This window comes from Mobula birostris, chromosome 8 (assembly GCF_030028105.1).
Source record: "Mobula birostris isolate sMobBir1 chromosome 8, sMobBir1.hap1, whole genome shotgun sequence".
Lineage (NCBI taxonomy): Eukaryota > Metazoa > Chordata > Chondrichthyes > Myliobatiformes > Myliobatidae > Mobula > Mobula birostris.
The window spans coordinates 83717033-83738681 of NC_092377.1; the positions used below are offsets into that span (position 1 = coordinate 83717033).

At 41.1% G+C, this 21649-nt stretch overlaps 1 long non-coding RNA gene across 1 annotated transcript in view; it reads left to right on the plus strand.

Moving 5' to 3' along the window:
- LOC140202229 (uncharacterized) overlaps window positions 1–21379 on the plus strand; it is a 77057-nt gene extending 55678 nt beyond the window's left edge. The window contains exons 3-4 of the long non-coding RNA XR_011887045.1: window positions 9317–9438; window positions 21327–21379. This is a non-coding gene — a long non-coding RNA (uncharacterized lncRNA). The remainder of the gene's footprint in view (window positions 1–9316; window positions 9439–21326) is intronic.
- Window positions 21380–21649: the final 270 nt, after the last annotated feature.

Below are 21649 nucleotides of genomic sequence, written 5' to 3' on the forward strand. Positions count from 1 at the left end.
TACCATACAGCTCTCATTGTTGGGGGAAAATCTCCGTTCAATGCAGGTTGGCACTTCCATAGTATCCTGGATAATGAACTACCTGACTGGCAGACCACAGTTTGTGCGGCTTCAGAGCTGTGTGTCAGACATGGCTATAAGCAGCACTGGGGTTCCAAAGGGGACTATATTGGCTCCCTTCCTGTTTACCCTGTATACCTCAGACTTTAGATACAACACTGAGTCATGTCCTCTGTAGAAATTCTCTGATGACTCAGCAATAGTTGGGTGTATAAAGGGAAGAGAGAAGGATGAATACAGGGCCCTGGTGGAAGACTTTGTCAAATCGTGCAAGCTGGGGTGCACCTGAATGACAGAGGCTGTGGACAAGAAGGGCCAGGGTTGCCTCTACTTCGTGAGGAGACTGAGGTCCTTCAGAGAATGCAGGCTTCTCTAGCACATGTCCTAGCAGTCTATTGTTGCCAGTACAGTTTTCTACATGGTGGTGTGCTGGGGCAATGGCATCAACATGTGTGATGCCAACAGGCTCAGTAAACTGCTTAGAAAGACTAACTATGTTATAGGAGTCAAAGTGGACACACTGGATGCTTTGGAAGAAAAGGAAATCCTGGCAATTCTGGACAATGTTTCTCTCCCTCTGCATGCCTTGAATGCCACCTTGGCTGAACAGAGGAGCACTTTTAGTAACAGACTGAGACAACTGCGCTGCTCCAAAGAGCACTATATCAGGTCTTTCTTACCCTTGGCCATTAGGCTCTATAATGAGTCAACCTATAGCCAGGGAAGTGACGACCCCATCCTGTTAGACTATTTGAGGTAACTTAACTTTTATTCCTTCTTACTTCTTTTCTAATATTTGTATGTTTGTGCACTTATAATGCTAATGTGACACTGTAATTTTCTCTGGGATCAATGAAGTATCCATCTGTCTGTCTCTCTATCTAATTGCTTCTCATTCCACAAATGCTGCCTGACTTGCATATTTCCAACATGTTCAAATTTGCAGATTTCTATTTTATTTTATCAATATCATTGTGAGGCTGGCATGTATCCTTCAAAGATTTATGTGTGAATGCTTCCTCTGTTCTTCATCTTTCAATGTCCTATCTAGTACTATTTACCTTGTATACCTTGAGCAGTAGTCAGCTTCATAATAGAAATGTAAGAATCCTAGGCATAAGCAGGCGTGACCCATATGACCTTTTGAGTCTGCTTCCATCCTTCAATAAGATTAGACTGATCTTACACTTCAGCATAATTTTCCTGCAATCACCCCATGTTCTTTGATTCATTCAATATCTGGAAATCTATTGATCCCTGGTTTAAATGAACTTTATGACTGAGCTCTGTTCCCCTCTGGAACAAAAAGTGCAAAGGCTCATCACTCTCTGACTGAAGATATTTCTCCTCTGTGCGATCCCAATAATCTCCCCTTTACTAAGAAATGGATATACATTACAAAGCAGAAATATATTGTGAAATTTTACCTTTGGGTCCCCTATCTGAGGAAAGGTGTGCTGGACTTGGAGATGGCCCAAAAGGGGAGAAGATGGTGGCGCGACGGCAGTGCACGCGGCCACTTCGGTGATGAATATCTGTAATCTGTCAAGTAGGGGACCGTACACAATTCTGATTTGATGGAGACAGACGTGAGAGTGCGGAGGAACATCTGGAAAACTTCTGAAATGCCCGCTTCGCTGACGCTGCTACTGTGTGGTAACAGGAATCTCCGGAGCCAAAGGCCTTGAAATCCTTGGCTTTGCATGTTTCAGCGGCTGGGGAGAGGTCGAAGGCGCTCGGCAGAGGATGGCGCTCGGGAGGCTGTATCGGAGGGGCTGGTTGGAAGCTCGGAGTTTTCAGACGGATGGACTCAGTGTTGGCTGTGGTCGGCTGCTTCCAAGGTATCGGCAAGTTGACGGTGCCTGGAGATTTATGGCAGGGAGTTTTTCCTTTTTGCTGCCTGCTATCGGGGACTCGGGAGTCGATCGACTCAGGACTTTGAGACTTTTTTTTACTGTGCCCATGGTCTGTTCTTCATCAAATTATGGTATTGCTTTGCACTGCTGTAACTATGTGTTATAATTATGTGGTTCTGTCAGTGTTAGTCTTTGATCGGTCCTGTTTACTGTGATATCACTCTGGAGAAACATTGTATCATTTCTTAATGCATGTATGCATTTCTAAATGACAATAAAAGAGGACTGAGTGTTCTCATAATCTAAAAAAAAAGGTTTACAAGAATGATCCCGGGAATGAAAGGGTTAACGCACAGTAGGAGGAGAATTTCATGATTCTGGGCTAATGGAACTCAGAAGGATGAGAGAGAACCTTAATGAAACCAAACTGAATACTGAAAGGCCTGGACAGATTGAACGTTGTGAGGTTGCTTCCAGTAGTAGGAGAGTCCAAATCTGAGGGCACAGCCTCAGAATGATGGCTTATCCCTTTAGAAGTGACGTGACAAGTGATTTCTTCAGCCAGAGTGAGAATCTGCGGAATTTGTTATCACAGAGGGTTCACTGAATATTTTAAGGCAGCAGTTAATAGATTCCTGTTTGGTAAGTGAACTAAGAGTTACAAGGAGAAGCAGGAGAATGGGTTTGAAAAAAAAATCAGCCTTGATTGAATGCTGGAGTAGACTTGATGGGCTGAATGGACAAATTCAAAATAATAAACATACTTTGAACTTTGAATTCTTCTTCTATATCTCATGGTTTTATAAAAGGAAGTAAGAGGAACAGAAAGGACACAGGACTACATTGCCAGCTGATAGAAAAATTAAGCCACGGCTATACAAATAATGAAAGCGTTTTTGCTGAATGGGTACCCAGTGGAGACCTCCCAAAGCAATGCAGAGGATTTAAATGTATGTTTTGCATCAAGGAAGAAGACCTTACTATGAGGTCCTCTGCTGGTTGAACTCGACCACTGATCTTGTGTCCTAGCAGTCTATATGATGTGCAAGCTGGTACCCAAGCCAGGGCAGTATGCTTGGAAGAGCAAGCTGTTGCCCATGCACCAGGCTCCTCCTCTCCAAAGGAACAGCAGAGACTAATACAGTTTGGCACCAGCTGTATTGCAGGAGTTGCCAATCAGCTTTGAACAGCATTAGGGACTCCAGCTCCAGATTTTTCCTTGCTGTTCCCAAAGCATTCCCCATGAGTGGGTATAGCCACAAGGCAGCAGAGGTTTGAGATTAGAGATTTCCTTCTCCTAGATGAGCTGCCAACCACCGTTGATGAGCCCCATTTTCCCAAAGCAACTGGTTTTAAGATGCCAGTAACCTGTCTTTGCCCCTTCTCCTGTCAGTAGAAATGGTGCCTCCAGGCTTAATATCTAAGCCACAGGTAAATGCCAGGAGCTGGATTTAGATGTCAGAGGCTTTTTGAGATTCATGCTATTGAGAGGATTTGGCAGGTAGTTGGAGTTTATCTCCACTACTACCCCCGGCTATAATAAACTTACCGAACCAAGGCATGGCTAAGGCTACAATAAACTAATTGGATAAAAAATCCTGACCTAAATAATAAAATGACAGTACTTCAACTGCATAAGTTAGCCAGACCAATGAAGAATCACCTTAGGTCATTGAAGAAAGCCAGGGAGTAGCACAGCTAGCCGAAGGCTCCTGTCATCTTTTGATACAGATGTAGTGGCAAAACACTGCAGACTGCATATATTACTATTTTGTTCAAAAAATGAGAAGAGCAATTTGGTAAACACAAGTCAGCCAGTTTACCTTGGTGGCAGGGAAGTTATTAGATAGAGGAAACAGAGAAGCAATTAGCATTGATTTGGATAAGCAATTGTTTGGAGAACAAGGAGTGTTAAATGAAATATATTTGTTAAAGACAAATCATGTTTGAACAAACTGAAGCTTTTGATGAGTTAGTAGCAAAAATGGATGTGGATTGTACAGCAGATGTTGTTTATATAGATTTTCAAAAGTTGCTTAATAAAGTGAAGTACATTCAGCTCCTTGGCAAACTTGAAGTGCAAAGGCTGTTTTTGGATAGAAGGGACGTATGCACAGAAATCTCAAGAACTTCCATAGAAAACAGAACAGAAAGAAGAAACATTATTTTGGCCTGTCTCCTGCCACTCATCCCTCCATTCATATCCCGAAGGTATTGAGGCAAGGTGTTTAGAACTGGTGACTATGAATTGGTAGGCAACCAAATTTACATTATTGCAAAATGTCAAGATTTATGCCTAAAACTGAGGTAACTGAGTCATTGGCAATTGGCTGCCTCCTAAGACCTAGACCCTGGTTGCAGTCTTCATATTCAACACATAAAGCATTGATTATTTGCCATCTCATTGGATGTGCAGTTGAAATAGTTCAGTGTGGTGCTGTTCTGATCAGGCAAATTGGGAAATAAGTATGGCTGATTAATCCACTTTATCACTAAAATGGAGGAACACATTATTGCAGTCCATTTGATTTCTACTGCTGCCTGGGGAAAATTTCTGAGCAATGTTTGAATCATTGCCTAGCAATTTATCCTTGACTGAACTCATCCAATGTCCTTTAGCACATTGTCCTCTCTCTCTGAAATTCATTCTGTAATTTCAGAGATAGAGCAGTGTGATGATGTGATTGTATTATTGAGGCTATGAACTCAGTACATTCATTGCCATTCACACCAGAAGGAATATTTCTTTTCTTCCTCAGAATGGTGTATCCCTGCCTATGTCACATTGACGAGCTCCATCGCGGTGAGCTCAAAGTTTAATATGAAATGAATGGCGAGTGATTTCAGTAGGATAATTGAAATGTGAATCCCAATCCGGATCGAAGATAAAAATGAGCATTCAGATAAAGAACTAAAGTGGAAACTTGGCACCAAAGTCTGGATAGCAATTATCCAATTGTGCTGAAGCCTGGTTACCACGGTAGCCAGGATGTGGCCAGATATACATATGGACCCTTTGTTCACTTTGTGAGCCAACCAGTAAGGTCATAAATATTTATGTCACATGGTTCATCACAAAAAATCGAGACACTGAATTATCAAACAGTATTTATCAGTTTTTGCCAACTGAAGAACCCGCAGTACTGTATCTCTCCAGGGTGTGAATATTATGGCATTTACATATTAAACTGCAAAATGGTTTCAAAAACTTGTCAGCTTAATAAATTCAAAATCGGGCAATTATTAATTTGTGTACTCAGGCAGATTTAAATAGGGCTATCAGAAAGGAGAAAAGTGGAAAATTCAAATTGCCATCTAAAATAGAACAACCATGTGAATATCAAGTAATTATGGAATTTAAAGCAGGAGCAATGAAATGCTCATCATGATGCCTGTTCGCAGAGGTTTCTAATAGGATCAGAGATACACCAGCATAATGATGAAAATGCCGTGGAGGTCACTCCTGGGAGGACTTTAAGCCCAGGATAAGGTTCAATGCTATTGCATTCCTGAGGAACAAAACATTCTCATTTAATACCAAGTGACAACATTATTCTTTTGGTAGTTATTTATTACTCAGGGTAAGATTTAGATTACTTTAAATGTCATTGTGTAACACTTGATTTTTTTTTCAGTTGTCTAAGGGCTTGCCTGAGCATCAGTTATAGATCATTGCATTTAATTTCCCATATCCACTAATTTCAGTGAAACCACTAGCACAACTAATACCTGAAAGCTGGTGAGTGACAAAAGATTCATGCTGTAACCTTAAGCTTGATCAAGCTTCGCCTTGTCCTTCCTGATGCTGCACTAAGTTTTTGCAGTCCTAGAGTCTAAATGGAGCTTCCAGTTTGTTCTCTAAGGGAAAAAGTCAATGGAAGATCACTGGAAGAGCCTAAGGTGTGACTTTGGAATAATCTGATACCCTTTTCATGGCAGTTATATTAAAAGTTTTTTTCTCTGTTCTCTGTAAATGGAGACATTCTTTCAGAAAGGAAATAGGTTTAAATACTGAAAAGATTAACAATATTTGAAAAGGAATAAATTAGAAGGAAATAATTTGATTAAAAATATCAATAATAATTACAATAGAAAATAATCCCCAAACTGAAAACAGACTACAGGGAGTTAGGAAGGAAGTTGAGAAGCAGGACGTCCAAGGTAGTAATCTTGGGATTTCTGCCTCTGCCATGCGACAGTGAATATAGGAATAGAGAGAGGTGGAAGATAAATGTGTGGCCGAGGGATTGGAGCAGCAGGCAGGGATTCAGATTTCTGAATCACTGGGACCTCTTTTGGGACAGGCGTGACCTGTACAAAAACGGATGGGTTGCACTTGAATATGAGAGGGACCAAAATCCTGGCGGGTAGGTTTGCTAAGGCTATTGGGGCAGTTTAAACTAGAATTGCTGGGGGGTGGGAACCGAACTGAAAAGGTGGAGGAAGCGGCTGTTAGCTCAAAAATAGAGAAAGCTTGGAGACAGTGCGAGAGGAAGGGTAGGCAAGTGATAGAGAAGGGACCTGCTCTGACCGATGGTTTAAGATGTGTCTATTTTAATGCAAGAAGCATCATGAACAAAGTGGATGAGTTTAGAGCGTGGATCAGTACTTGGGGCTATGATGTTGTAGCCATTACAGAGAGCTGGTTGGCTCAGGGACAGGAATGGCTGCTTAGAGTGCCAGGCTTTAGATATTTCAGAAAGGACAGGGAGGGAGGCAAAAGAAGTGGGGCGTGGCACTGTTGATCAGAGATAGTGTCACAGCTGCAGAAAAGGAGGAAGTCATGGAGGGATTGTCTATTGAGTCTCTGTGGGTGGAAATTAGAAACAGTAAGGGGTCAATAACTCTACTGGGTGTTTTTTATAGACCGCCCTATAGTAACAGGGACATCAAGGAGCAGATAGGGAGACAGAGTCTGGAAAGGTGTAATAATAACAGGGTTGTTGTGGTGGGAGATTCTAATTTCCCAAATACTGATTGGCGTGCCCCTAGAGCGAGGGGTTTAGATGGGGTGGAGTTTGTTAGGTATGTTTAGGAAGGCTTCCTGACACAATATGTAGATAAGCCTACAAGAGGAGAGGCTGTACTTGATCTGGCATTGGGAAGTGAAAATGGTTAGGTGTCAGGTCTCTCAATGAGAGAGCATTTTGGAGATAGTGATGATAATTCTATCTCCTTTACCATAGCATTGGAGAGGGATAGGAACAGAGAAGTTAGGAAAGCATTTAATTGGAATAAGGGGAAATATGATGTTATCTGGCAGGAACTTGGTAGCATAAATTGAGAACAGATGTTCTCAGGGAAATGTACGGCAGAACTACGGCAAATGTTCAGGGGATATTTGCGTAGCGTTTGGCATAGGTCCAATGAGATAGGGAATGGATGGTAGAATATAGGAACCGTGGTGTACAAAGGCTGTTGAAAATCTAGTCAAGAAGAGAAGAAAAACTTATGAAAGGGTCAAAAACCAGGTAATGATAGAGATCCAGAAGATTAGAAGACTAGCAGGAAGGATCTTAAGAAAAAAATTAGGAGAGCCAGAAGGGGCCATGAGAAGGCCTTGGTGAGCAGGATTAAGGAAAACCCCAAGGCATTCTACAAGTATGTGAAGAGCAAGAGGATAAGATGTGAGAGAATAGGACCAATCAAGTGTGACAGTAGAAAAGTGTGTATGGAACTGGAGGAGATAGCAAAGATACTTAATGAATACTTTGCTTCAGTATTCACTATGGAAAATGATCTTGGCGATTGTAGGGATGACTTACAGTGGATTGAAAAGCTTGAGCATATAGACATTAAGAAAGAGGATGTGCTGGAGCTTTTGGAAAGCATCAAGTTGGATAAGTCTCCGGGACCAGATGAGATGTAGCCCAGGCTGTTGTGTGAGGTAAGTAAAGAGATTGCTGAGACTCTGGCAATGAACTTTGCAACATCAATAGGGACAGAAGAGGTTCCAGAGGATTGGAGGGTTGCAGATGTTGTTCCCTTATTCAAGAAAGGGAGCAGAGATAGCCCAAGAAATTATAAACCAGTGAGTCTTACTTCAATGGCTGGTTTGGAGAACATTTGGAGAGGCATAATAAGATTAGGAATGGTCAGCATGACCTTGTCAAGGGCAGGTTGTGCCTTACGAGCCTGATTCAATTTTTTGAGGATGTGATTAAACACACTGATGAAGGTAGAGCAGTAGATGTAGTGTACATGGATTTCAGCAAGGCATTTGAAAAGGTACCCCATGCGAGGCTTATTGAGAAAGTAAGGAGGCATGGGATCCAAGGGGACCTTGCTTTGTCGATCCAGAATTGGCTTGCACACAGGAGGCAAAGTGTGGTTGTAGACGGATCATATTCTGCATGGAAATTGGTGACCAGTGGTGTACCTTAGGGATCTGTCTGGGATCCCTTCTCTTCATGATTTTTGATGTGGATGAGGAAGTGGAGGAATGGGTTAGTGAGTTTGCTGATGACACAAAGGTTAGATGTGTTGTGGATGGTATGGAGGGCTGTCAGAGGTTACAGCAGGACATTGTTAGGATGCAAAACTGGGCTATGAAGTGGTAGATGGAGTTCAACCCAGGTAACTGTGGAGTGGTTCATTTTGGTAGGTCAAATATGATGGCAGAATATAGCATTAATGGTAAGACTCTTGGCAGTGGGGAGGATCAGAGGGATCTTGGGGGCCAGTCCATAGGGCACTCAAAGCTGCTGCACAGGTTGACATTGTGGTTAACAAGGCATATGGAACATTGACCTTCATCAATCTTGGGTTTAAATTTAGGAGCCGAGAGGTAATGTTACAGCTATATAGGACCCTGATCAGACCCCACTTGGAGTACTGTGCTCAGTTCTGGTCAACTCACTACAGGAAGGATGTGGAAACCATAGAAAGTGTGCAGAGGAGATTTACAAGGATTTTGCCTGGATTGGGGTTCATGCCTAATGAGAATAAGTTGAGTGAACTCGGCCTTTTATCCTTGGAGCATCGGAGAATGAGAGGTGACCTGATAGATATGTATAAGATGATGAGAGGCATTGATCATGTTGATAGTCAGAGGCTTTTTCCAGGGGCTGAAATGGCTAGCATGAGAGGGCATAGTTTTAAAGTGCTTGGAGGTAGGTACATAGGAGACATCCGGGGTAAGCTTTTACACAGAGAGTGGTGAGTGCGTGGAATGGGCTGCCAGCAACAGTGGTGGAGGCAGATATGATAGGGTCTTTTAAGAGACTCCTGGACAGGTACATGGAGCTCAGAAAAATCGAGGGCTATGGGTGACAGTAGGTAATTTCTACGGTAAGTACGTCTTCGGCACAGCATTGTGGGCCAAAGGGCCTGAATTGTGCTGTAGGTTTTCTATGTTTCTATGTTTCTATGTTTTTTTTACTTTTGTTTTTTCCTCCCAGGTTGATGACCCATCTCAATGAAAGCAGCTGTGCTGCTTACATTGGTGAGGTGACATCGTTCAGCTTGATAGATCTCTGATTCTGGACTTGCTGCTGAGTTCACTTGTGGAGCAGAAGATCAGGTAGGCTGAAATTTGACCTCCTGCACAACCCCGGCATCCTAATGCAGGCAACGTGATGAGGAGTGTGCTGACCCACGAAGAGGACCTCACAGGCATTTTTCCCGTGTACCATCAGCAAAGAGTGAATATATTTTGGCTCATTGAAATTTCCAGCTTAGTCAATAAAATTGAGGACAGTTATCTCACTCCCATTAAGACATGATTTAACATTCTAGCTTTATTCCTTAATCAGTAAAGTAACCTAAGAATTTAGTGTTAAGATTTCCATCAGTGTTTTCAAGTCCCACTATATTTTCACATCTTTTTCTCTGCAAACCCCTCCAACTCCATGTCTCTATATTTACACACCACATCAATGCTGTTGATTGGATCATCATCAGCCATCATTGTTCCATGAGTGGCCACCATATCTTCAAGTCTCTTTCCAAACTACTCTAACTCTCCTCCATTCTTTCCGATTCATATTTATTTATCACATGCATATCAGAATATCAAATGACACACAATATGCTGGAGCAACTCAACAGGTCAGGCAGTGTCCCTGGAAAAGAGTAAATAGTCGATGTTTTGAGCTGAGACCCTTCTTCAGGAATTTCTTGTGTCAGTGAAATACACAGTTTGTGTTAACGAGCAACACGCCTAGGGATGTCCTGTGGACAGCCACACATTCTGGGCGCTAATATAGCACGCCCACAGTGCTCAGCAGAGCAACTTCCTTGAACATAGATTTCTCCAAATCTGATGGTTTTCCAGGACTGTATGTTTGCCTGCTTTTGCAGGGAGTCCAAGTACAAATTAATATGAGCAAGTGTGTGTACATGCCCATCCTCTCCTCAGATATTTGGGAGGGGGTAGTACCAATGCTTGCCCAACTATCTCACCTTGCATGTCTTAGAATGTATTACTCTACAAATACAAGCTACTGTCTATGACTAACCTGTATGGATTGGAAATTCATGGATACAAAATCCGCTTTATATTGGCAGTTCATAGAGTGGAAATGGTTGGGGTACAATAATTGATTTCACTTCATCTATCCAATAACGCAGGTATTATGCCCTCAATCAAGTGAATCCTGGATGAAAAAGTACACTGAGAACACTATTGTAGGGGAAGGATAAATCTGACTATATGCCCTCCACAGATGAGTAGCTCACTGTTTAAATTCACAAAATGTGGGATGTGATGTCCAAACTGGAATAAACACAACAAAAACTGCAGCTTAAATAGAAGGCCGTACTGGTACACGGTCGTCACTGAACCAAATGTGTTTATATCATCTGACAGCCTGATGAACATTGACTATTGCCTTTAGTATAATCAAATCAAGACTATCTAATTACAAGAATGATTTCTATAGTTGCTCCCTATGCCAGCTCAAATGAAGACTGCCAAATTAGTGCCAATTGTGCCAAATCTGAGAGTAATTTTCATCTATAAATATCTCCAGTGGGAATGTGCATGGGACTGTCCAAACTCATTTTCCTTACAACTCTTAACAGCTCTCCAAAGCACCATTTATGCTACAGCTGGATATTAGCATTTGTTGTGAATTTATACTGTAGCCAATTTATTGAATATCCCCCAGTGTAAATACATGGATTTATTTACTTCTGTCCTAGATCAGATTACAAATTCAGAGGTGTTAAAAGGTGTAATACAATTGAGGTCAGCATGAATTCAGAAGTGCTGTTATAAATCACCTGTGAGTTTTCCTGCTGACTAAACATGGAACCTTCAGCAGATTCCCTGCAGAACTGCCAAGTGAGTCCATGAACTGAATGTGAGAGGGTGTGTAGTGAGCTAAGTTACCATAAATACACATTCAATATTTATCTATGGGTGTTTCTATATTATTTTGGTCCAGTTCTGAAGTCTCAGGCAGTCAAAGTAAATACCAAGCCAATTCACCAAATTTGCAAAGGCCAGTGGCCAAAATGACCCTATCTGGGCACCACCTGTCTTGGTGAGTTCAATGAGTGAGTTAAGAGAACCTGGGAAAGTGATGTTGAAGTCAATGTTGAATTAGCCATGGTTTTATTGAGTAGCACAAGGGGTTATTGACTTATTCTCCTGCTATCTTTGTTCTTACATTCTTTGTCTTTTTACATGTAACCCTCAGGCTCGCCCAGCTCACGTTCGTCTAGGGGAATCAGCCTTTGGCCCCGCCAAACTGGGTAATCACGTTTGTGTGGATGCTGTGTAATGTACCCCCAGTTACAAACCCACAATGCAAAATATCACACAGTACACTATATGTAGTTAAATGATAGGCTTTATGAATCTTAATCCAAAGATAGGGTTAGTAATGAAAATAAACACTACAAAAAAGTGCCCAAGTCAAAGTCAAAGTCCCAGTTCGAGCTCATTCAGTAGTCATCCTTTTACCATCTGTCTCCTCCGAACGTGCCGACTTTCGGACCCTCAGATCCCAGTCCACTCCATCTGACGTTCTACCAGCTCTCTCCACTCGTTTCATCTTTCAACATCTTTCCAGATACACAAGACAAAACAACAATCCCCAATCGGCTAACAGTCCTGTTATCTCCAGCAATAACCCAAACATGGCTGCTACAGAGAAACTGTTACCTCAGCAGCGAACATTACAAAGAAGCCATTACATACAGTTTACCTCCATGTCAGGGAAACCAATGTATAAAACAAACAAGCCTTTGAGATTTGACTTGGATTTCACTAAAAACTGAAAGGTTTCGAATTCCTTAGACTAAAACCCAGAGGTGAAAAAACATTGGTCTAACTCATTACACTCAAGTGAAATTAATGTGTGGACTTTAATAATAACCTGTAAAGATAGATAAAGGAGCAAAGAGAATGCTTCTTAAGATTAAATGGGAGTCTTCTTGTATGTGGGTGATAACATAAAATATGTTCTGAAGAGAAGCAAGAACATGGGAAGTTAATGCTACAAGCACTTAACTTACATTACTTACCATCTTTGACCAAGTTATTGATAACCTGTTCTCAACTTCCTTTCTGAAACAACATTTTTGCATGTCTTAAAAATGTTCCTTGAGGTATTTTCTGTGTAATGGGCATTATGTGTTGCTACAGCAAATGTGACATCAGAGAGCATGGCTGTTTCTTAGCTCAGTGCTCAGTAAAAGACTGCATGCAAGAGTTGCATTGAAACTGGCTTATCTGACATTGGCAACTACCCCTCAATAGTTACTGATTAACCATTATTTGTTTGACAGCATCAATATTTCCAGCTAAGAATAATCACTTCTGTCGCTTGGAGCCACCCGCTTCGTTGCCTCATTTTTCCCCTTCATGAGGTAATTAATTTCAGAAATGTCACTAAAGCACAGAATGAGGCAGGACTCTCTTATCTGGTGGTTGTTTACAACACTTTAAAGCTCTGCATTTATCTCCTGCTATTGTATGATAATCCAGGTTATACGGGAGATTTGGCTTTATTCAGGTGAACAATGCAGAATCAAGAGGAAATCTTACACAATAGCAAATTGGAATTTAGGCTAATGGGTGGCTTTTCCACGCAGACTGTGATTGGTATATCTGATCTCCCTGAACTGATCAATTCTATGCTCTGATACCATTCAATAGTAAATGAGGTCCTCTTGAAGATATTAATACAGTCTTGGCTGATTATTTTTCACTTTGATCTCTCATACTTGAGGATCTTGAGCTTAATTAAATCAGAATTCAGATGAGTGTTATCTCTCCCAGCAACTGGCAATGTACAACTTCACTTCTGAAGCGAATCATTGAAGATTAACATAAAGAAGTAACATGATTCTCCAGAGTGCTGCTCTGGTCTCTGTATTCATGGATGAAAGGCCATATTGCCACTGCATACCCTTGCAGGAGGGTCAAGAGTTAATTCCTTAACTTCAGCAACCGGTCAGTTTCAACGAGTGGGCACTAAACGAGGAGGAATGCTGAAATCAGAAGTTCCTTTTCAAGGATTGGTCCAAAATCCACTGAAAATAGTGTTCCTCACCTGGCAGAGTGCCCCATAACCTGTGGGTATTTTGTTAATACCTTGTCAAGTGAAGAATTTGAAGAATTCTTGAGTAACAAACAACTGGAGATGATAACTTAAGAGTTGGAATCCACAGACGATATTTTAGCTTCAGTTAAAGACCATGGCAAGGGACGTGGGTGGCACGGTAGCATGGCAGTTCAGATAACACTATTACAGCACCAGTGACCTGGGCTCAATTCATCACTGTGCGTAAGGATTTTGTGCAATCTCCTCGTGATTGCGCGGATTTCGTTCCACATTCCAAAGACGTACGGGATACGAGGTTAATTGGGCACATGGGTGTAAATTGGCAGCATGGGCTCGTTGGGCCGGAAAGGCTTGTTACCACACCGTATCTCTAAATAAATATGGCTATGCTTCCCAACCCACAGAATAAATAGCATGTCTCCATCCCGATAGTGAGTTTCAGGAGCACTCTTATCTTGGCTGCATTTGGGAGTTGTTACCCAATCAAGCTCCTTGGATATCTGTAATGAATGCATTGATGTGCCAATCAAACTTTTGTTCTGTGTTTACAGGTGACTTTAATCTGCCCTCTTCTGTTACATAGGGGCGGCGCAGTAGGGTGTGGATGGCGGGAAGGGGTGGGTGCTGGTTAATGTGCAGCGGTAGAAGGAGAACCAGGAGGTTTTTAATCTGGATTGTTTACTCAAGATGAAGCTGAATTACTTTGAATCACAGCTGGTTTAAAATGGGCAAGAGTGAGGCTGGCATCTTTACCCTACGCTAACAGCACAGCAAACAAATCTGCACTGTTTGCGTGGTGCATTTTAATGTGGGCCAGCCACACACTGAGGCTAGAACCAGATGGACAGCTGCTGAGTCAAGGGAGTTGTGGGCCGGATTGGGGGGGTGGGGTGGTGGGTGATGGTGTGGATGGTGCTGGTGAGATTGATTTTAAGCGCAGAGCAAGACAGTTGAAGACGAGCTCTAAATACTAAAGGTGTCTTATGCAACTCCACAAGTTAAAGGGTGTTATCTTGAATTGTCTCCAGTAATTCAGCGTTTGATTATGGGACTTAAAGCAAGATGGATTTAGATGAAGCTATTTACACACAGAAAAAGAAACTAAAAGCCAATATTTTGAAAGTAACCCGTCATGGAGTTGTTAACCTGCAGCAGGATATTTCTCGAATGTTACTTTAATTCCAATCTGTTTTTCCAATTAAGTTTTTATTTGTGTACTGATTATATCTTGAAAAGAATAGGAGGAAATGTGACAATAACATTCATAAAATGCAATATTGTGCTGTATTTTATTTCAAAGATGGGTTTAGTTATTTCAAAGATGGGTTTAGCTGTTGGAATGCTTCTTGCCAGAATCACAGTTCACTTTAGTTTTACATTCATGTTCTTGCTGTGCCAGCCATTCCTCAATCTTTGTCTTCATTATGAACTTCTTCAAATGGTTAAGCTGAAGCAAAGTTTGAACCACCTCCACCATCCTCCCCCCTCTCTACATCTCCCTCCCCACCCCACTCAATAAACCCACCCCCATCTTTTCATTTGCACTAGACAGGAAGCACAACATTGCAAACAAAAGAAAATTGGCTATTGCAAGGCATAAATGCATACATCAGACCTCATTACCATCAATAGTGCCTGAGAGGGAATAGGTAAAGTAAGTGCGTTGCTGAGAAAAGAACAGCGGAAAAAAATATTGGAAAAGACTTTGTTGGACATTTGGTGACAAACGAGGTCTGTCCCTACTTAAAGCAATTAATTCAGGATACTGACATAAACTCTTCAGCTCTCTGACAGCTTGAAGCTGAAATAAAAATGCTAGTTCTCCAGGGAACGGGGGGAAGATAGTTGGTTCTTTTCTGGACTGTTTGCTCACAGGCCCAGGGAGCAATCTTCCTCGCGGAATGAAATGCAAGGACACAAACAATGTACCAGGGAGAGAATAGAAGATGGGAATGAACAGTTTGAACTATTTGCTCAGCACAAGGGCAGTCACAATGCTCGACCAATGGCTTTCCCATGCATCAACAGGGCTTTTTAGGCCCTCTTGTTGCCAAGCACCTTCCTCTGGCCAGATAACAGCACAGCTGCCAAGCTGTGGTGAGCAAGGCCTCATACTTTTCCCTTTAATTCCTTTAATACATTTACTGTATGGCATTTTATTCAACACTCTTAGCTGTTCATTGCATTGGCTTTACTTTTGGGAAGACATTTTCTACTCTTTACCAATTGAAAGCATTTCCATGGATACAACTAAACTATTAGTCTGCAGGGATAAGTGTTCAATTCAATATTGCCCTAAAATCTGAATGGGGAATGGCTTATTTGTTTTTTTAATATAAATGAAAAAGAATGTGGTCTTTTATATGTGGTAAAGGAACATATTATCCTGCAAGTTAGGTAACCAAGCTATCCTTAGCACATCATGGTATGCAAGACAGACCCTTACATTGATGAGACTATCTTTACTTTTGTTGACACTGCAGCCCTATCAGAGATTGCAATCACTTCAGGTCACAATGATCCAAACTGCATGTGCTCTTGCAGCATTCATCTTCACCTCTGCCCCTGTTTAGCTCTTTGTTAGGAAAGCATTAACACTTTATGGTTTGGTAAAGCACTTTTCCACCCTAAAGTAATACTAGCATGTATCGGCCTTTTTAAAGCAACAGCAATGTCCAGATTAATAAAGAAATGTGCAGCGATCTGTCTAGTTTGCCTGGAAACCTGTGAAGGGGTGATAAAAATCATCATAAAACCTATAGTGACACTTTTGTATCATGTCCTTAAGACCAAACACAATTATTCCTGACTCCACCTGCTTATCAAGTAGAAACTATTTTATACCTATTCTAAAGACATAATCAAGCATGGTTTAAGATTACTATAAATTAGAAAATTTCACTTGCATGGGACAAAATTTAATTCTATTCCGGGGTTACTTAAGAGCAGAAATTTGCAAAGACTGCACCTTTGGGGGAAGAAGGCATTTGGCATGAGAAGTTATCAGCCGAGTCAACTCTATGGTTTGATTTTGATTTTTTTTCCTCAGGTAGTGTGTCAGTTTTTTATATCCCAACTCATGTCTCAGCCAGACATGGAACAGAGGTGGGGAATGTGAGCTCTGAGAAAGATCAGAGCAACGCATTCACCATCATTCACTCTGGCCATGATAGTGCAAATGAGTAGCTCAATATCAAAACTTTATAAACATAGCAAACAAGGGAACAATAGAGGGAATGGTTGACTTTGAAAACTAATTTTGCTCAAAATCTTTTATTGTTTCTCTTGAATATTTATAAAAAGCACAGCTAAAGGAAATCCTGAAAATGCAATAAGACATCTGAAATAACGTGATTCAATTAATAATGTTCACTGTAGCACCAGAAAAGTCCACTCATCCTGATTGTTTCAGATGTTGACTTGATTTGTGTTGTACTTTAAAATTATGTCAAACTTATTGGTTACTAACTCTTTCTGTTCCACAGCTCTCTATGAGTTCTTGTTAAAATTTACACCAAAATTTTCCGTTACATGCTTAAAAACTGCATTAACGATGGAGGCTCACTGAGGAAGTTGGTGTTTGGGGAATAATTTTTCCTCAAAAGGAAAACAGCACATTAATTGTACAGTTTACAGCTAACAGAGTTGCGGGCCAGGCACGTTTAATTAATACAAAGAAAGAGCCAAGAATTTGAATTAATTAAATGCTACGTTAATTTCTTCAATCCTTTTTTCACTGCATCTGAAACAACACGTGCCAGACGTTGTGGTAGGAACCCAGTAATTACTTTCCACACAGACCCAGTGCTAGAAACATTAGAAGATAAAAAGTCAAGCGTTATTTGCACTTCAATTAAATCTTATTGAGGATAAAATAATAAAGAAAAAGTAACCTGCAAGCAGTCAGGAATATCAAGCCAATTCCCTTCAGCTGGCCGGACCTTTTAAAAGAAACCTTCAGGATCTCTTTGCTGCTGGGTGGTCAAAGAGTGAATGTGAAAAGCCAAAGGATTCACATTGTCTAAAGTGTAGCCTTAAGAATTGACCTCGCGTGTCTCCAGAGAAGACAAGCACCTGTCTGTTTGTCCTTGGTGATCCGTTGCTCATCTTTGCTCCTTTCCGTCCCACAGTTATCATCATACCAAAAAAAAACACACACGCACACATAGAAAAGCGTCTTCCTAACAAAACACTAACAACAAAAACATTCTCTGTGAAACCTATGGTAATCAAATACATTCAACAGTCAAAGTAAACTTTTCTGTTGGAGTCTCCTTTTGGCAATAACAGGCTGTCATTTAGATGAATAGCAAAGTATACACTGAGACTCAGATAATTACGCAATTGGTTATTGTCAGACTTCAAGATATTGAAGGATTCTGTGCTGATTTGTATGAAGCTAATATTGTTCAGTATAGCAAAGTACTTTCATTGGGAGTAATGAGTAGTACAAAGTACTGTAATTAGTTTTTTGACAAATGAAGTTTTCCCCAGAAACAACTCCTTTCCTGGATTTTTTGTCAGGAAATGTAAAGTAATTTTGGGGCATGCCAGGGATGATTGTATGCTCTGGGTTGATGCAAAGTTATTTCTTTTCATTCCTGACTGAGGTAATAGAAATCACACTCACAACTTATCTAAATATAACAGTGCCTTTGTCTCCTCTTGTCAGTTAGATGCAACTGAACATTGATGTTACTTTCACAAGTTTCAGCAATTCCCAAAACCCTAATAGGACCCGAAATCCTATTGTCCTTTAGTAATCCTGTAGAGTAAGTATCAGCAGTTTACTTTACTTTGTAAAGGGGCAGGGGATTTGATAACAAACTCGATCCAGTCTGCACTAAATCTTGGGCAGTTTACATTTGGGAGTCTGGATCCTTTGGTCCAAATGAAGCATCTCGACACGAAACACGGACAGTCTATTTCTCTTCCTGGATGCTGCCTGACCTGCTGAGATTACCCAGCGTATTATGTATTGCTCCTGATTCCAGCACCTGCGGTCTTTTGTGTCCCCATTTAGTCTTCCATGGCATTCAAACTCCAGCAATGATCACTGGAGTTCATGGTTACTAATATGATCCTGAATGATGCCATTATGCTAATCCTGCCCATACTAACACAAAGAAGAGCAATCCCATCAATTTCATCCCCTCCACTGTCCTAATTTCCCTGTATCTTTGCAAGTTATTCACTTCTTCCACACCTTTGATTATTTTTCTAATTTACACCAAAAAGATAATTTACAATCACTAATTAATGTACTAGGGCACCCTTAGCACTACCCAGCAGATAAAGCACGTGCATTTATGGTAAAATTGTGGAAACTCCACACAGACACTGCCCAAAATCAGGATAGAACCTCGATCCTTGGAGCTGTGAGCCAGCTGCACTAACTGCTGTGTCACCTTACCAGCACAGTGGTTGGTATAACACTTTATAGTACCTGTGACCCAGGTTCAATTCCCACCGCTGCCTGTAAGGAGTTTGTATGCTCTCACTGTGACCATGTGAGTTTCCTCCGGGTGCTCTGGTTTCCTCCCACAGTCCAAAGACGTACCACTTGGCAGGATAATTAGTCATTGTAAATTGTCCGATGAATAGGCTTGGATTAAATTGGGGGATTGCTGGGGGGCACGGCTCAATGGGCCAGAAAGGCCTATTCTGTGATGCATCCAAATAAATAGATAAATAAACAAACAAACAAACATAAATAAATAGAAATTGAGATAAGCACCAGGAAGCTATATCATTTTTCTCTATTAATTTGTGCTATAATTCCTTATGCCCTTTTTGGCTGAAATGACAGAATAAAGAAGGCCTGTATGAACCCTCAGAACCACTTGTTTCCAGAGATCATGTGTACCTCATGGAATGCCCTGAGCGGCAATATACCATAAAGCATTCATGGAATTATATTGTTAAAGGAGGTTTCAGCACGGAAGGAGCATGTTCTGCCCGCTGAACGCATGCTGGTCATTATTGGCTGATCCGTTAATCCTTCACCCAGATCTTGGTTTATAGCATTGTGGATAATGGCTCCTCAAATATTCATTGAGGTATTTCTTTTGAGAGTTCCTGCCTCTGCATCCTTTCATGTGTCAGCTCATTCAGTGAAATAATCTTACCTTAACCTAATAATTAACTTAAATCTTTGCCCCCCCCACTAATGCCCTCTCTCCTCAAGGAAATAAACCCTTCCAGATAACCTTGCTTATTCTCTCATGATTTCACATACCTCAATTAAACCTCCCTTCAGTCCACTTTGTTCCAAAGATAGCAGACTCAAGCACATCTCATAATTCTTCAGCTCTGGCATTCTTCTCTGCACCCACTCCAGTATTACTGTACATGCATGGTGTGCAGCGGAGGTTTATGAGAATGTTAGCATCATCAGTTTAATCACTAAGGATACCATGATGTCTGCCTGATTCTGAACTGAGCCATCTTTGAGGGGAAACATAATAATGAGGAGGATGTAAGTAACAGCTCTGGGGAAATATAAGTAACTTGCCGCTAAGTTAAGCAGAAGGCTGTGGACAGTGTACATATTCATGTTTCATCAAGCCATTGGTAACAGCCTTTCCAGAGTTCACACTATTATGATGTTTTGTTAGACATTTGTTTTTAAAATTGAACCTACATGTTCCTTTTAAATGTGTAAGAAGGACGTAAAGAACATTTTTACATGGCATGTTCATACTCCACCGTCAAGATATTGGACTGGGTGCATCCCTTTGCAATGTACCCTAAGATCGAATTATTTTTTTCTCCTCATACTTAATGTGAGTGAGCACAGCATCTTTGCTGTCCAAATTGGAATGAGAGGTCATGACTTATGACCTTCATAAAGAGCTTCCAATAGAATAACTTGTACATCATGCTGTAAATATAAGATTTTATGTGACGTTGGTCAGTCTGCTTTGGAATATTGCAAGGAATTTTGGGTTCTGTATTTAAGAAAGGAACTGTTGGCTCTGGAGTCTCACAAAAATTATCCCAGGAATGAAAGTTGTAATGTACGGGTGACATGTTATGTCTCTGGATGTGTCCTCATTAGAGTTCAAAAGGTCTCATTGAAATCCACTGGATAATAGAAAGCCTGAATAGAGTGGATTTGGAGAGAATGTTTCCATTGGTAGATGAGTCTAGGATCCAAGGGCACAGGTTCAGAATAAAGGGATATCTTGTTTAAACTGCGAGGAGGAATTTTTTCATCCAGAGAGCGGTGAGTCTGTGGAATTCGTTGCCACTGAAGGCTGTGCAGGCCAACTCATTGGGAGTATTTAAGCTGGAAAAAAAATCTTAATTAATATTTATTTAAAAGGAAATCTATGCTAGCAGACCACTATAAGAATTGGTGTATATCTGAAGAGGTGTTGGGAGGTTTGGGGTTTGCAAGTTTTTGTTTCTTTCTCTTTTTGGGGGGAGGGTTGTTGACTTTTCTTTCAACTACTTCTATGGTTTTTCTATATTTTATGGCTATCTAGAGAAGATGGATCTGTAAGTTGTATTTTGCATACAAGCTTTGATAATAAAAAAGAACCTTTAAATCTTTGAAAACAATCTCCTAAAGCAATGGCATCTCAACGTCATAACCTCTTGTAACTTCTGCTTGATACAATCTCTATATGCATCACCAATTCAAAGCATCAAATCTGTCTAAAAGTTCAATATCTAAGCAATTCCTTTACAGATTAGTCTTGTTATTTTTAATGGGGCAAATCAAAAATCACACACAATGTTGTTTAACACACCTTGCACATTTTTGCAATAAGAGCTTAAAAAGCCTTATGTCTAATTCTTCTATTACCTTTTAAAAGTTTCTGCCTTCGCCATCCTTTCATCTGTCAGCTCATACAGTGAAATAATCTTACCACCACTTTCCCCACAGGAATCTTTCATATTTTAGTGTCAGGAGGAGGAGAAGATGGCGGCGCGACGCAGAGCGCGCGGTCTCTCCGGTGATGAATATCTGTAATCTGTCAAGTAGGAGGCCGTGCACAATTCTGATTTGATGGAGGCAGATGTGAGAGCACGGAGGAACATCTGGAGTAACTTCTGAAATGCCTGCTTCGCTGCCGCTGCTACTGTGTGATCCGAAAGCTCCGGAGGGGAAGGCCCCGAATACTTGGCTTTGCCTGTTGCTTGGTGGCCGGGGCCGGGGTCGAAGCACTCGGCAGACATGGTGCTCGGTGCTCAGGGTCGGAGGGCTGG